This window comes from Dasypus novemcinctus, chromosome 27 (assembly GCF_030445035.2).
Source record: "Dasypus novemcinctus isolate mDasNov1 chromosome 27, mDasNov1.1.hap2, whole genome shotgun sequence".
Lineage (NCBI taxonomy): Eukaryota > Metazoa > Chordata > Mammalia > Cingulata > Dasypodidae > Dasypus > Dasypus novemcinctus.
In genome coordinates, this window is record NC_080699.1 from 13,752,369 (window position 1) to 13,766,981 (window position 14,613).

Consider the following 14,613-nt stretch of genomic DNA (forward strand, 5'->3'; position numbering starts at 1 on the left):
TCAACATTGTTTTTCAACATTGTGCTAGAACTTCTAGGCAGAGCAATTAGACAAGAAAAATAAATAAATAAAAGGCATCCAAATAGGAAAAGAGGAAATAAAACTCTCTGTCCTTGCAGATGACATAATCCTATATTTAGAAAAGTTTGAGGGAAGTGGACTTGGCCCAATGGATAGGGTGTCCATCTACCACATGGGAGGTCTGCGGTTCAAACACCAGGCCTCCTTGACCCATGTGGAGCTGGCCCGTGCGCAGTGCTGATGCATGCAGGGAGTGCTGTGCCACGCAGGGGTGTCCCCCACATAAGGGAGCCCCACATGCAAGGAGTGCGCCCCGTAAGGAGAGCTGCCCAGGTGAAAGAAAGTGCAACCTGCTCAAGAATGGCACCACACACACGGAGAGCTGACATATCAAGATGATGCAACAAAAAGAAACATAGATTCCTGGTGCCACTGATAAAGATAGAAGCGGTCACAGAAGAACACACAGCGAAGGGACACAGACAGCAGACAACTTGGGGGGGGAAGGTGAGAGAAATAAATAAATAATAAATCTTTGAAAAAAAAAAAAGCAAGCAAGGGAGAAAGGATAGGAAGCCTTAAACAAAAGAGAAAAACTGCACCCAGAAAAAATACTCTAGGAAGCCAGATGCCAAAACACTAACAAAAAATTACAATGCACACCAAGAAACAGGAAGCTATGGCCCAGTTAAAGGAATAAGATAAGCATCCAGATGACATAAAGGAGTTGAGACAAGTAATCATAGACATTCAAACAAATCTCCTTAATAAATTCAATCAGATGGCTAAAGAGTTTAAGGATATTAAGAAGACACTGGATGTGGCAGCAGACTTGGCCCAGTGGTTAGGGCATCAGTCTACCACATGTGAGGTCCGCAGTTCAAAACCCGGGCCTCCTTGACCTGTATGGAGCTAGCCCATGAGCAGTGCTGATGCACGCAAGGAGTGCCGTGCCACACAGGGGTGTCCCCCGCGTAGGGGAGCCCCACACGCAAGGAGTACGCCCTGTAAGGAGAGCCACCCAGAGCAAAAGAAAGTGCAGCCTGCCCAGGAATGGCCCGCACACATGGAGAGCTGACACAACAAGATGACGCAACAAAAAAAAGAAACACAGATTCCTGTGCCCCTGACAACAACAGAAGCGGACAAAGAAGACGCAGCAAATAGACACAGAGAACAGACAACCAGGGTAGGGGGGAAGGGGAGAGAAATAAATAAAAATAAATAAATAAATACATACATACATAAAAAAGAAAATAAATAAATAAATAAATAAATAAATAAAGAAGACACTGGATGAGCACAAAGAAGAATTTGAAAGCATACATAGAAAAATAGCAGATCTTATGGGAATGAAAGGTGCAATAAATGAAATTAAAATATTGGAATGGGACGCTGTTGTGGCTCAAGGGATAGAGCATCTGCCTACCACATGGGAGGTCCAAGGTTCAAACCCAGGGCCTCCTGACCCGTGTGGTGAGCTGGCTCACTCGCAGTGCTGATGTGCACAAGGAGTGCCGTGCCACACAGGGGTGTCACCCGCATAAGGGAGCCCCACGTGCAAGGAGTGCACCCCGTAAGGAGAGCCGCCCCATGTGAAAAAAAGCACAACCCTGCCTTGGAGTGGGACCACACACAGAGAGAGCTGACGCAGCAAGATGACACAACAAAAAAAGTGACACAGATTCCCATTGCCACATGACAAGAATGTAAGCAGACACAGAAGAACATACAGCAAATGGACACAGAGAGCAGACAACGGGGGAGGGGGGAAGGGAAGAGAAATAAATAAAATAAATCTCTAAAAAAACAACAACATTGAAATTGTGTAATAGCAGATTTGAGAAGGCAGAAGAAAGGATTGTTGAACTTGAAGAAATGACCTCAGAAAGTGAACAGACAAAAGAACAGATGAAGAAAAGAATGGAAAAAGTTGAACAAGATCTCAGGGAATTAAATGACAGCAAAAGGCAAGCAAACATACACGTCATGGGTGTCCCAGAAGGAGAAGAGAAGCGAAAAGGGGCAGAATGAATATCTGAAGAAATAATGGTAGAAAATTTCCCAACCCTATTGAAGGACATAGATATCCATATCCAAGAAGCACACTGTATTCCCATCAGAAAAAAATCTGAACAGACCACCTCTGAGACACATACTCATCAGAATGTCAAATGCGAAAGCCAAGGAGAAAATTCTGAGGCCAGCAAGAGAAAAAAAATGCATAACATATAAGGGATATCTAATAAGATCAAGCCCTGATTTCTCACCAGAAACCATGGAGGCAAGAAGACAGTGGTCTGATATATTTAAGATACTACAAGAGAAAAACTTCCAGCCAAAAATCTTATGTCTAGCAAGACTGTTTTTCAAAAATGAGGATGAGATTAGAATATTTACAGATAAACAGAAACTGAGAGAATTTCTAAGCAAAATACCAGATTTTCAGGAAATACTAAGGGGTGTGCTAGAGCCTGAAAAGAAATGACAGGAGAGAGAGAGGCCTGGAAGAGAGACTAGAAATGAGGATTTTATCAATAAAAGTAACTAAAATTGTCAAAGGTGATGAAAATAAAATATGACAGATAAAACTCAAATAGGAATAAACTTAACCAACAATGTAAAGCACTTATATCCAGAAAACTGCCATTCAATGTTAATAAAAAAATGTTTTTAAGTCCTAAATAACTGGAAGAACATTCCACACTCATGGATTGAAAGACTAAATATCTTTAAGATGTCAATTCTACTCAAATTGATAAAGCGATTCAATGTAATCCAGATAAAAATTCCACCGGCATTAAAGAAAAAATTGAAAACACAATCATCAAATTTATTTGGAGGGTAAGGGGTCCTGAATAGCCAGAAACATAAAAAGGAAAAGTGAACCCTCATCTCCTCTGTGAGCTAGAGCAAACATACATCACTACTGCAGGGTGTTGGGAATGTGGAGAAGCATGGGAAAAATACAACTGGAGTGACCTATGGACTGTGGTTAGCAGTAATAATATAATAGTCTTGCATCTATGCAAAAGAATGTACTGTGTTGGTAACGAAGCAGTATGGAAAATGTGAGTCAAATGTATACTATGGACATGGTAACAACCTCATAATATTATCTTATCTGTAGCAAATGTTCCACCACAGTGTGGTGTGTTGATGGAAGGGTGTTGTTAGGGAATTCTGCATATGTGCATGATTGTTTTATAAGTTTTCAACTTCTGTCATAAAAATATATTTTAAAAATAATAATAGGGTGGGTTGGGGGGGGAAACACACCAAATGTATGATGAGGACTATGATTAGTAGTGAGATTTTGACAATATTCTTTCATAATTTCTTACAAACATCTCACAACAATGCAAGGTGTTTGTAGAGGATTGATGTATGGGACCCCTGTATGATGTTATGCATGTTTGCTTTCTAAGTTCACAACTTTTACTATACACTTAATTGCTTATGTATGTTCATGTTCATATATAAATGATATAAAGATAATAATAGGGTTGGTTGGGGGAAAATACTTTGGTTATTAGTAATATTTTGACAATGCTCTTTAATCATTAGTTAAAAAAGTTTAACAACAATGCAAGTTATTGGAGGTAGGGTGAGTTATGAGAGTCCTGTATGATGTTATATATGGTTTGTTTTGTAAGTTCACAACTATTATTGTATACTTATTGTTTATGTATGTGTATGTATGAGTGATATACCTCAATAAATTAATTTAAAAAAAAAAAAGAATCAACTCAAAATGGATCAAAGACCTAAATACAAAAGCCAGGACTATAAAACTACTAGAAGAAAATATAGGGAAACATCTTAAAGACCTTGTGATAGATGGTGGTTTTTTGGACCTTATACCCAAAGCACATACAATAAAAGAAAAAAAATAGATAAATGGGATCTCTTCAATATTAAAAACACTTTTGCAGCACACAGGACTTTGTCAAAACAGTGAAAATGCAGCCAACTTACTGGAAGAAAGTATTTGGAAATCATATGTCCAATAAGGGTTTAATATCCATGATGAATAAAGAGTTGTTACAATTCAACAATAAAAAGACAAACGACCTGATGAAAAAATAGGCAAGACTTGAATAGACAGTTGTCCAAAGAAAGAGTACAATGGCAAAAAAATGCATGAAAAAATGTTCAACATCACTAATGATTAGGGAAATGCAAATCAAAACTACAATGAAATATCATTTCACACATATCATAATGGCCACTATTAAAAAGACAGAGAACCACAAGTGTTGGAGAGGCTATGGAGAGATAGGAACACTTCATCACTGTTGGGGGAAATGCAGAATGGTACAGCCACTGTGGAGAACATTTTGGCAGCTCCTAAGTTGAATATAGATTTGTCACATGACCCTGCAATACCACTACTGGGTATATACCCAGAACGGAGAGCTGTGACATGAACAGACATCTGCACAACAATGTTGGTAGCAGCATTATTCATGATCGCCAAAAGTTGGAAACAACCCAAGTGTCCATCAACCAATGAATGGATAAACAAACCATGGTGCATTTACATGATGGAATATTATGTTGCCATAAGAAGAAATGAAGACGTAAAGCATATCACATATGGATGAACCTGGAGGACGTTATGTTGAGCGAAGCAAGCCAGACACAAAAGGACAAATAGTGTATGTGCTACTACGAACTAAATACATTGTAGAACATATTGTATGGTTCCGTTTATATAACAATGTAAATGTAAATCAATTTATACAGATAAAAGAGATTTAAGAGGTATATTAACCAAATGCATTGGGTGGACTTTGGATTCTGATTCAAACAAGACAACAGTGTTGTTGGTGTCGTTAAATTTTCAGACAGTAGGAATAATTTGAACAAAGGGGCATATTTTACACTATTTTTAAAGGATTACTAATTGTTTAGGAAAGCAGGCCCTTGCGGTTTTGTTTGAAAACTTAGACTACTTATACTGAAGAAAAATATGCCAAGCAATGGATGGAAGAAATGATACTATATCTAAAGTTTTCTTTCAAAATAAAACAGCAAGGAATGAAGTCGGACTGGAGAAACAGATGAAATAAGATGGGCCATGTATTGGTAATTGTTCAATTTGGTGAAGCATATAGGGTTTCTTTCTACTTTAACAAATATTTGTAAGTCTGCAAAGTCGCCCCGCACCGCGACTGCCGGGATGTGTCCACCAAGCAGGCCCTGGGGCTCGTCGCACCTTCCCCAGCGGCTCGAGTCCCGCAGCGCGGACTCGCGCGACCGCGTCCGGGACGAGGGGCAGCCGCCGCGGGCTCGGCGCCGCAGCCTGGAGCTCGAGGGGGCCGCGCGGGGCGGCGAGCAGCCCGAGCAGCGGCCTCACGACCTGACGCCCCCCGGGACGTCCCACGTGCAGAGCCGCCCGGGCCCCGGGCCCAGGTCCCGCCTCGCCTGGCCCGAGAGCGCCGCGGCAGGCCCGGGGGCCGCGGGGAGCGCAGCAGGCGGCGGCTCCGGAGCCGAACCCCGCTGTCCGCGCCAACCCCCCGGCGGTCCCGGCTGCAGCCCTGGCCCTGCCCAGCCCCGGCCCGCGGGGCCGCCGCCCCCTCGCTGCAGTGACCAGCGCGCGCCGCGGCCCCCTCGCGCTCTCCGCGCTGGCGCCCCGGGCGCACCTGTCCAAGGGAGACGGGAAGGGCCCGAGGGCGACGCTCAGCGGGTGGCCGGGGAGCGCGTGGGGGGACGAGCGGAGACACAGAGGGAGACACGCGCACTCGCGCGCCCCGTCCAGCTCGGGATCGGCCACCTGGTAGGGCCCTGGCCCTGCCCACGCGCCACCCCCAGATTTGCTTCTGCCCACCACCCCCCACCCCACCCCCCGGTTTCCAAACTCCACCCTCCCCTGCTCACACCCCAGATGAGGCCAGCGAGGCCTGGAGCGGCGAGTAGGATGCTAGGCCCGAACGCAGCGAAACTTCTAGAAGCCCGACGCCCCCTCTCGGTCCCGCCTCTCGCACGTGTGTACCCCCTCCCCACACACACGCCCGTCCCTGGCGCCGCATGCACACACAGTGCAGGCTGCCCTCTCCCCGCCCCGGGCACCCACCTCTGCTCACCCCCTCTCGCCACCCCCTGAACACTCCGTCCCTTCCGGCGAGTTCCAGGCGCTCCACGCCCACCCGGGGTCTCTTCCCTCGCTCTCCAAAGAGGGGGCCAAGGGAAGCAAGCTTGGCTGGGACAAGTGGAGTGAGGGCCAGCAGTCCAGGACACCCACCCCCGCCCCTCCCCAAATAAAGATGAGGGTACTAAAAAAAAAAAATCAAAACTCTATACTGGGTAATAGTGAAACCTCATGTGAAATAGGAATAAAGGTAATATTGAAGATATAAGAATGTTTCTATAAAATATAAACACAAACTAGAGAGACAAACAGAATAGCAGCTATGTACAGCAGGGGAAGCCTGGAGAGACTAAGAGGTGATGAGGTTTTGTTTGTCTGATTTTTGTTTATAATTATTATTGTTGGAATAATGAAAATGCTCTAACAGTGATTGAAGTGATGCACACTTTGTGATGCACACAATGCACAACTTTGTGATTATCCCAAATACCATTGATTGTATACTTTGGATGGATTTATGCTTCATTGATATGTATCAATAAATATGATATGTTTTTTAAAAAAATATGGTAGAGGTTTCATAGTTAAGATGGTCAAGACCTGAGAATTGTTTCAAGGTTATTTTCAAGCCTGTTAAAATATTCATCAATGGGCTTGTTGATTTCTGGGTCCACTGTTGGACTTTTCTCCAACAAATAACGTAGGGAAAGACTTCAGATATACCTGATGAAGTTCCTTAGCTAGCTTAAATGCTTCGTTTTGTCAGTAGCTCTTCATTTTGAAAAGTCTTTAAGGGATCTTTCCATTAGCTTTGTCTATCTAGATTGTCAAATGACCTTCACCACCTGTCATGTGGATTCATTGGCAAAGGTCTGAGTATCCAGGCTCGCAGTCTGAATGATGATTGAATTCTTTTGAAAAGACTCCTGGGTCTTTGTAGGATTTGGAAAATCTTTTTACTAAAGAAGGGGAGTTTGGCTACGTCAGGACATATAGGAGGACAGGAGGGGTTTAAAGGAGGTTTACAACAGTCAGAGGCAGAAGTTCTGGACCATTTTTCAAGCTTGATAATACCCTTAGTTAGGTCTTGGTTAGTCTTCATTGATTTCGTATTTGTTTCTTGAAGACAGGCCCTTTCAGAACCAGTTACACATTTGGAAGCTTCCAAGTCCCAGTTCAAATAATATCCCATTTGGGCTGCTTAGTTGTAGTGCCTCTGTCTTCTAGTTGAGTGTGCAAATGACCTCCCAACCCCATTTTATTTTATTTTTTTTTTAAGATTTTTTATTATTTTTTTAAATTTATTTCTCACCCCACCCCCAGTTGTCTGCTCTCTGTTCCATTCGCTGCGTGTTCTTCTGCGACTGCTTCTATCCTTATCAGCGACACTGGGAATCTGTGTTTCTTTGTGTTGTGTCATCTTGTTGTGTCAGCTCTCTGTGTGTGTGGTGCCATTCTTGGGCAGGCTGGACTTTTCTTTGCGCTGGCGGCTCTCCCTATGGGGCGCACCCCCTGCGCATGGAGCTCCCCTATGCAGGGGACACCCCTGTGTGGCACACCTCTGCGTGGCGTGGCACACCTCTGCGTGGCATGGCACTCCCTGCGTGCGGGCCAGCTCCACACGGGTCAAGGAGGCCCGGGGTTTGAACCGCAGACCTCCCATGTGGCAGGTGGATGCCCTATCCATTGGGCCAAGTCTGCTTCTGCCAACTCCATTTTAAATCTCTTAGCCATAGTAATTCTATTTTGTTTTCTTTCTATACTTACAGCTCATTTATACCAAATACCAAATGTCATCCTTTTATCCTGCAAAACACATTTTAAAAAAAGCATAAATGCATCAACCAAAAGGACTTATAAACAAGTTGTGGAATGTGGGGGTTTTTCCATAAGTGCCCCAGATGGACATTACTGCCACAATTCCACAGATCATATGTTCCAATTTTTTGTTTGATATATAGGATCCTTGACTTCAAGACATTAATATATGTGTGTACACTCAGCTAAGATGGAGTTGAAGAAGGACAACCACCACACCATGGAGCCTAGAGTGATTACAACTGAAAATGGGAGGATTGCATCCAGCATCCAGGTGGAATCTGACCCTCCTCTTGACATAGAGGTGCAATGGACACAACCAATCCAATGTCCACATAGAAGAGGTGGCATTGGATTGGGAAAAGTGGACATAATGGACAAAGGGTATGGGGAAAGGCAGGAAGAGATGAGAGGTGGAGGCGTCTTCGGGACATGGAGCTGCCCTGGATGGTGCTTCAGAGGTAATCACCGGACATTGTAAATCCTCACAGGGCCCACTTGATGGAATAGAGGAGAGTATGGGCCATGATGTGAACCAATGTATATGAGGTGCAGAGGTGCCCAAAGATGTACTTACCAAATCCAATGGATGTGTCATGATGATGGGAACGAGTGTTGTTGGGGGGGGGGGGAGAGGGGGGGGTGGGGGGGTGGGGTTGAATGGGACCTCACATATATATTTTTAATGTAATATTATTACAAAGTCAATAAAAAATAAAAAAATTAAAAATATATATATATATGTGTGTATATTATATACAAATATGTATATATGTGTTGTGTCCTTGGCCTCAAGAAATTAGCAATTTATTGGAGAAATAAGACATGTTCATTAAAAGGTAACTGACAAAGCAAGGCACTAAATGTCAAGTTCCATAAATTCTATAGGGATTAAGGACTAGGTGAGGGGAGCAGATGTAGCTCCAGTGGGTGAGTGCCTGCTTCCCATGCAAGAGGTGCCAGTTCTAGAGAAAAAAAAAAAAGAATCTTCCCCTGAGGTCTAAATTATGGTTAGGACTTTGAAAGGTGATGAGTAAGACAGCATTTGGCAGGCAGGTAAAACTTGGAGTTGCATGTGTAACTGTGGAAAGATAAACGAATCAGCCTCGCTGAGAAAGGAGTTTCAGGATAGGAAATAGGAGACAATAAGGAAGACAAGTAGGTGTTTCCAGATTATGAAAGGCCTTGAATTACTAATCAAATAGGTTCAGTTTTTTCAATGTACAGTAGACAGGCCTTAAGAGGTCTTGTTTTTGTTTTTTTGTTTTAGCAGTGGAGTTCTAGGAAGGTTGTTCAGGTAGAACGAATTAGAAAGTATACTGGACGGGGCAGCGACATTAGAAGGTAAGTAACTATAGTAGCACCCACACGTGGTAACTCATTCTGGCATTAATGTATGTGACAGGTAGGACAGGGTGGACACACTAGTTAGGAGATAATTAGAATAGACCAGGTAAATGGTGAGGCCTGACCCAAGCACGGAGCAGAGAAGAGGGTTTTAAGATACTTAGGAAGTAGGCTCAGCAAGGTTTGGTACTGATTGGATGCTGTAGGTAGATGGGAAGGAGCAGTCCTGGCTACATCCCCGGCTCCCTTGGGAGGAATCCAGGAGGAGGAGCAGATAGGAAGTGGAAAGCAATGCATTTTTACCTTGGGCTTTTAGTGTCTGGGGTGCCCCTAAGACATTCAGATGCAGCTGTATAGTAGGATAATAAAAAAATGTGTCTGCCTCTCAGAAGTTATTTCTTTTTATTTTAAGATTTATTTATTTTTTTATTTATTTTTAATTTCTTTCCTCTCAGCCCCCCATCCCCCTCAGTATTCTGCTTTCTGTGTCCATTCACTGTGTGTTCTTCTGTGTCCGCTCGTATTCTTGTCAGCAGCACTGGGAATCTGTGTCTCTTTTTTTGTTGCATCATCTTGCTGCATCAGCTCGCCACGCGTGTGTGGCGCCATTCCTGGGCAGGCTGCACTTTCTTTCGTGCTGGGTGGTTCTCCTTACGGGGCACGCTCCTTGCGCGTGGGGCTCCCCTACACAGGGGACACCCCTGCGTGGCAGGGCACTCCCTGCGCGCATCAGCACTGCGCATGGGTCAGCTCCACACGGGTCGGGAGGCCTTGGGTTTGAATCCTGGACCTCCCATGTTGTAGGCGGATGTTCTATCCCTTGAGCCAAATACACGTCCTAGAAGTTACTTCTTAATGTCTGTTAATAAATTTCAAAATGTACAATATTCTTTTATTAACTCACACACACAAAAAAAACCTTTTATATAGAGAGAAACAAAGTTGTAGAGTTAATAAATTACACCAAGGACAATCCTCAGTCATAAAACTAGTCAGCAACAGATCCTAGGTGCTGTTTGTATCTAGGTGCTAGATCCTAGAGGCTCTCAACCCTGGGCTCTATCCACTGCATGACACTGCCTCCGTGTGTATCTAAGTTGCAATAGCAGAACAAAAGTAATTCACCTGCTTCTTTGTTTTAGAAAACATGATACATATCCAAACACTTGATGGTCAAAGTAATCCAGTAGGATACATTCGTGGTCTCTGTAACATTTTTGGAAACCTTTGGGGAACTCTACCATAGTCTGATATTTCCCAGAAGAAAAGTTTAGCTTACAATAATAATTTCTATATGATGCAAAAATAGTTTTTCAGTAATCTGAAGGGACTTTATTCTTGGCTTTATTAAATTACCAAGAAGTAATGGACCAATTAGAAATAGAAGCTAGAAGTAAAATGTAATTACTTGCTATTGGTCAGCATACTCTGAAGATACAAGGAAAAACACCAAAACGATAAAGAATGATTCTTCCCACCTTTGAGTGGTAGGCTCAAAGAAGTTTTACAGAACAGCTCTTATCCATGCACACAGATGAAGGAATGCCTCCTTTCTTCCAAAACAGACACCACGCAGCCCCAAAAGGGAAGAATGATGATGAGCAGGGCACAGTGAGAAATGGAAACAAAATACTGTCTGGCACTGTTGTATTCTTTTACCCTTAGAGACTTTTGAAAGGAGGAAGAGGTCGCACAGGTTGCAAATGAGGTAGCTGGGATTTGCACCCAAGCCCCAAAGCCTAGCTCTGCCTCCAGATTTCATGCTCTTAATTCTAACTTTGAATAAAGAAGCTTAGGCATTGGCTTGGACAGCCCCAAGTCCCTATGTCCGATCCCCTTCCATATACTATCACCTGGAGAACGGTTTGTCTCCCCAGAAACATAATCCGAAGTGAGAAGAAGTCTAAGGCACAAAACATCTCTCTTTTCTTCATTTATGTAACAATTGAGTGTCTACGCTGTGCTGGGCACTGTTTTAGGCACTGCATGTACATAACACGGAAGATGGGGTGGGGAAAAGATAGTTAAATAAGTAGGAAAATATCAGGCAGTGATAAGTGCTAGTGGTAGAGAGGAGTGGGAAAGCAGAAATCGGTAATAAGCCTGAACTTAAAATAAAAAAACTAAAGCCTAGGTTGGCTTCACCACAGACTAGTCAGGACTAGTCAGAACTAGTCTAGGCCCTTAGGAAAAACTCCTCAGTCCCCGGGGTTTTAGTCCCTCACGTGTCAAATCAGTCATTTTAGTTGAGTGCCTGCTTCCCACATGGGAGGTCCCGTGTTCAGTCCCTGGTGCCTCCTAAAACAACAAACACAATGAACAAGCAAAACAAATGAAAAAAACCAATGCAAGGGAGCCGACTTCCCACAGTCCTGGGTTCAATCCCCGGCCCCCATTACCTCAAAAAAAAAAAAAATCATTTTAAAACATGGTTATTGGGGTAGGGGGGAAACTGAGTGGATTAGAACCACCAACCAGAAAAAAAGCATTTTCTCCAAGTAGCATGCAGACAGGAAAAGGAAAGAGCGCCTAGGAGTGCCCTTAGCCTATCGCTTCTGACCTGGGCCCCCTTTTCAGGGGATGGACAGACGAGGCTTAGGAGGCGTCGTGAGCACAGCAGACTCCACCATCCCCACCTCTGCTGACTCCACATCCACGCTGTGCCACGGAGACCCAAAGGCAAGTAACAGACGGTCATTTGTTATTTGCTGTGGCAGGAACTTGAAACCTTCATCCTCCACAATAAATATTTGACTATTTTATTGACTTCCTTCTAGTAAGTATGGGAAGGGACAGCATGAGCCATCCAAAGCTGCAATTCTGAGCAATAAGATCTCTCAAACCTCAAACAAGACCCTGAGCCATGTTCCACTGTGTGTTGGATGAAGACAACCACGTGTGGGTCCCTTCATAAAAGAGGCTGGGAAGATGTGCTCTTTAACAGTGTTTGGCTCTGGTAGTGGGGTTACGGGGAGCTTTTATTTTCTATCTAACTTTCTCTATTTCTGAAATTTTTACTCAGTGTTAATTATATGACCAGAAAAGCATCAGTCTTATCTGGAACTTATTTTCCTGTTCTCAAGTGGGCAAACACGACTGAGTTTTAGGTTTCCTGCTCTCTCCCAGAAAAGGAAAGCAGCACGAGGTGGAGTGGAAAGATACCTGAAGGTATCCCCGGGACAAAGATTGGAAGAGTAGGTTTTGAGCACTCCTGGCTACTGCTGTCCTGCTCCCTGCCCCAGGGAGCAATCATTGCAGGTCACCTCCACATCACCAGGCTCTTACCTAACTAACCACAGCTGGTTCTCCGTGTAGATGTCACTTCCTCTGGAAAGCCAATCCTGATCCTCCAAGGTAGAGTCCCTTTTCCTCCCACATGCTTCCAAGGCACCTTATGCCAGAACTCAGGTTGATTTCTGTCTACCTTTTGGTCACCCCCACTGGACTATGAGGTTCCTGAAGGCAAAGAAGGTGTTTTATTCATCCTTGTAGCCTTTGTACCTTAGGAAAGTGCCTGGAATTCTCTATAAATATTTACTGGATGATTATTTATTTGGGGCATTTTGTGATCAGAGCACTGTAAGGATTCAAAGGTGGAAAAGAAAATATGTTTTTAAGGAACTTGCAATGGAGTTGGGGAGACAGCTGTATCCAACGATTAATTATAAAACCAAGCTCTAGATTAAGGGTTAAAACAGAGGGCAAGCAACAAACTATGGAGAAAAGGAAGGCTTTGGATCCTGAATGTTTCGGTTTTTTTTATCTGCTTGATTGACATGTAGTAGTAAAGCATGCAATTCATCCAAAGTGGACAATTAATGGTATTTGGTATAATCACATAGTTGTGCATCCATCACCACAATTATCGTTAGAGCATTTTCATTATTTCAATAATAATAATAAACAAAAACCAAACTAATAAGAAAATTCTCCCCCCGCCCCCTCCTCAATCTCTCTATGCTTCCCCTGCTGTCCATAGCTATTATTTCTGGATATTTTTGCATAATTATTTATTTATTAGTTTGGAATTCACAAATAATATCAAACTGCTACAGTTGTCATATCACTCTATTTCTGTTTCCCTATCCTTTAGCTTACTCTTTTTTTAAAGATTTATTTATTTTATTTCTCTCCCCCTCCCCTTATTGTCTGCTCTCTGTGTCCATTCACTGTGTGTTCTTCTGCATCTGCTTGTCTTCTCTTTAGGCAGCACTGGGAATCAATCCTGGGACCTTTCAGGGTGGCAGAGAGGTGCTCAATCTCTTGTGCCACCTCAGCACCCTGGTCTGCTGCATCTCTTATTGTCTCTCCTCTGTGTCTTTTTTTGTGGCATCATCTTGCTGTGTCAGGTCTCCACGTGGGTCAGCTTGCCATGTGGACCAGCACTCCTGCACAGGCCAGCACTCCTGCATGGGCCAGCTCTCCATTCGGGCCAGCTCACTATGTGGGCCAGCTTGCCTTCACCAGGAGGTCCTGGGACTCGAACCCTGGACCCCCATATGGTAGACGGGAGCCCAAATGCTTGAGTCACATCAGCTTCCCTGATGTCTTCTTAATATCCTTTATTTTTTTTAGTCATATTTTCTTTAAAATTTTTGAAGTGATTTAGGAGAGTTTTGTGATTATAACTGATTAATTATTTTCCATACTTTATCTCTTCAGGATATTTGGTTTGTTCTTTTGGCTGGGCCATCTCTTCCTATTTCCTAGTATGGCTTGTAATTTTTTGCTGATGTCTAGGCATCTGAATATGTTGTAGAATTTACTCTGATAATTTCTCTCTCTTGCCTATTGGTTTTTTTTCCCATAGTTCTTCTTTGATATTTGGTTCAATTTATTCTCAGTCATTAAAATTGCCCAGCTTAAGTTTTCAAAATTGGGCCATTGGCTCATTAGTGGGTCACAGATTTTCTCCCAGGGATTAGACAGAGAGAGAAGGGAGTACAGTTTTTGTCCATGCAATTTGCAGACCAACCAGCAGATGGCACTAGTCAGCACACCCTTCCACGGAGGTATCTCATTCTTGGCTTTCCTGTGTTCCTGTGTTGAATCTTCAGATCAGAGATTCAAGGCAGGCTCTGCTGGCCAAATTCACGGAAGAAAAGCACCCAAACTTCCCCTCCTTTTTCCCTTGAAACAGATGATAGGGAAGATGTCTGCTCCCCTCTTGGTCAGCTGCAGTGAACCACGTGTTTTACCCCAACTTAATATCTTGGGGGTGGAGAAGGAGAGCCTTCTGGCCACCATAGGGGTTTGGTAACTCATGTTTGTCATTTTGGCTTCTCTGTCTGTCCCTCACCCTCTTGGGAGTTGTGTAGCACTATCCTGGTTTG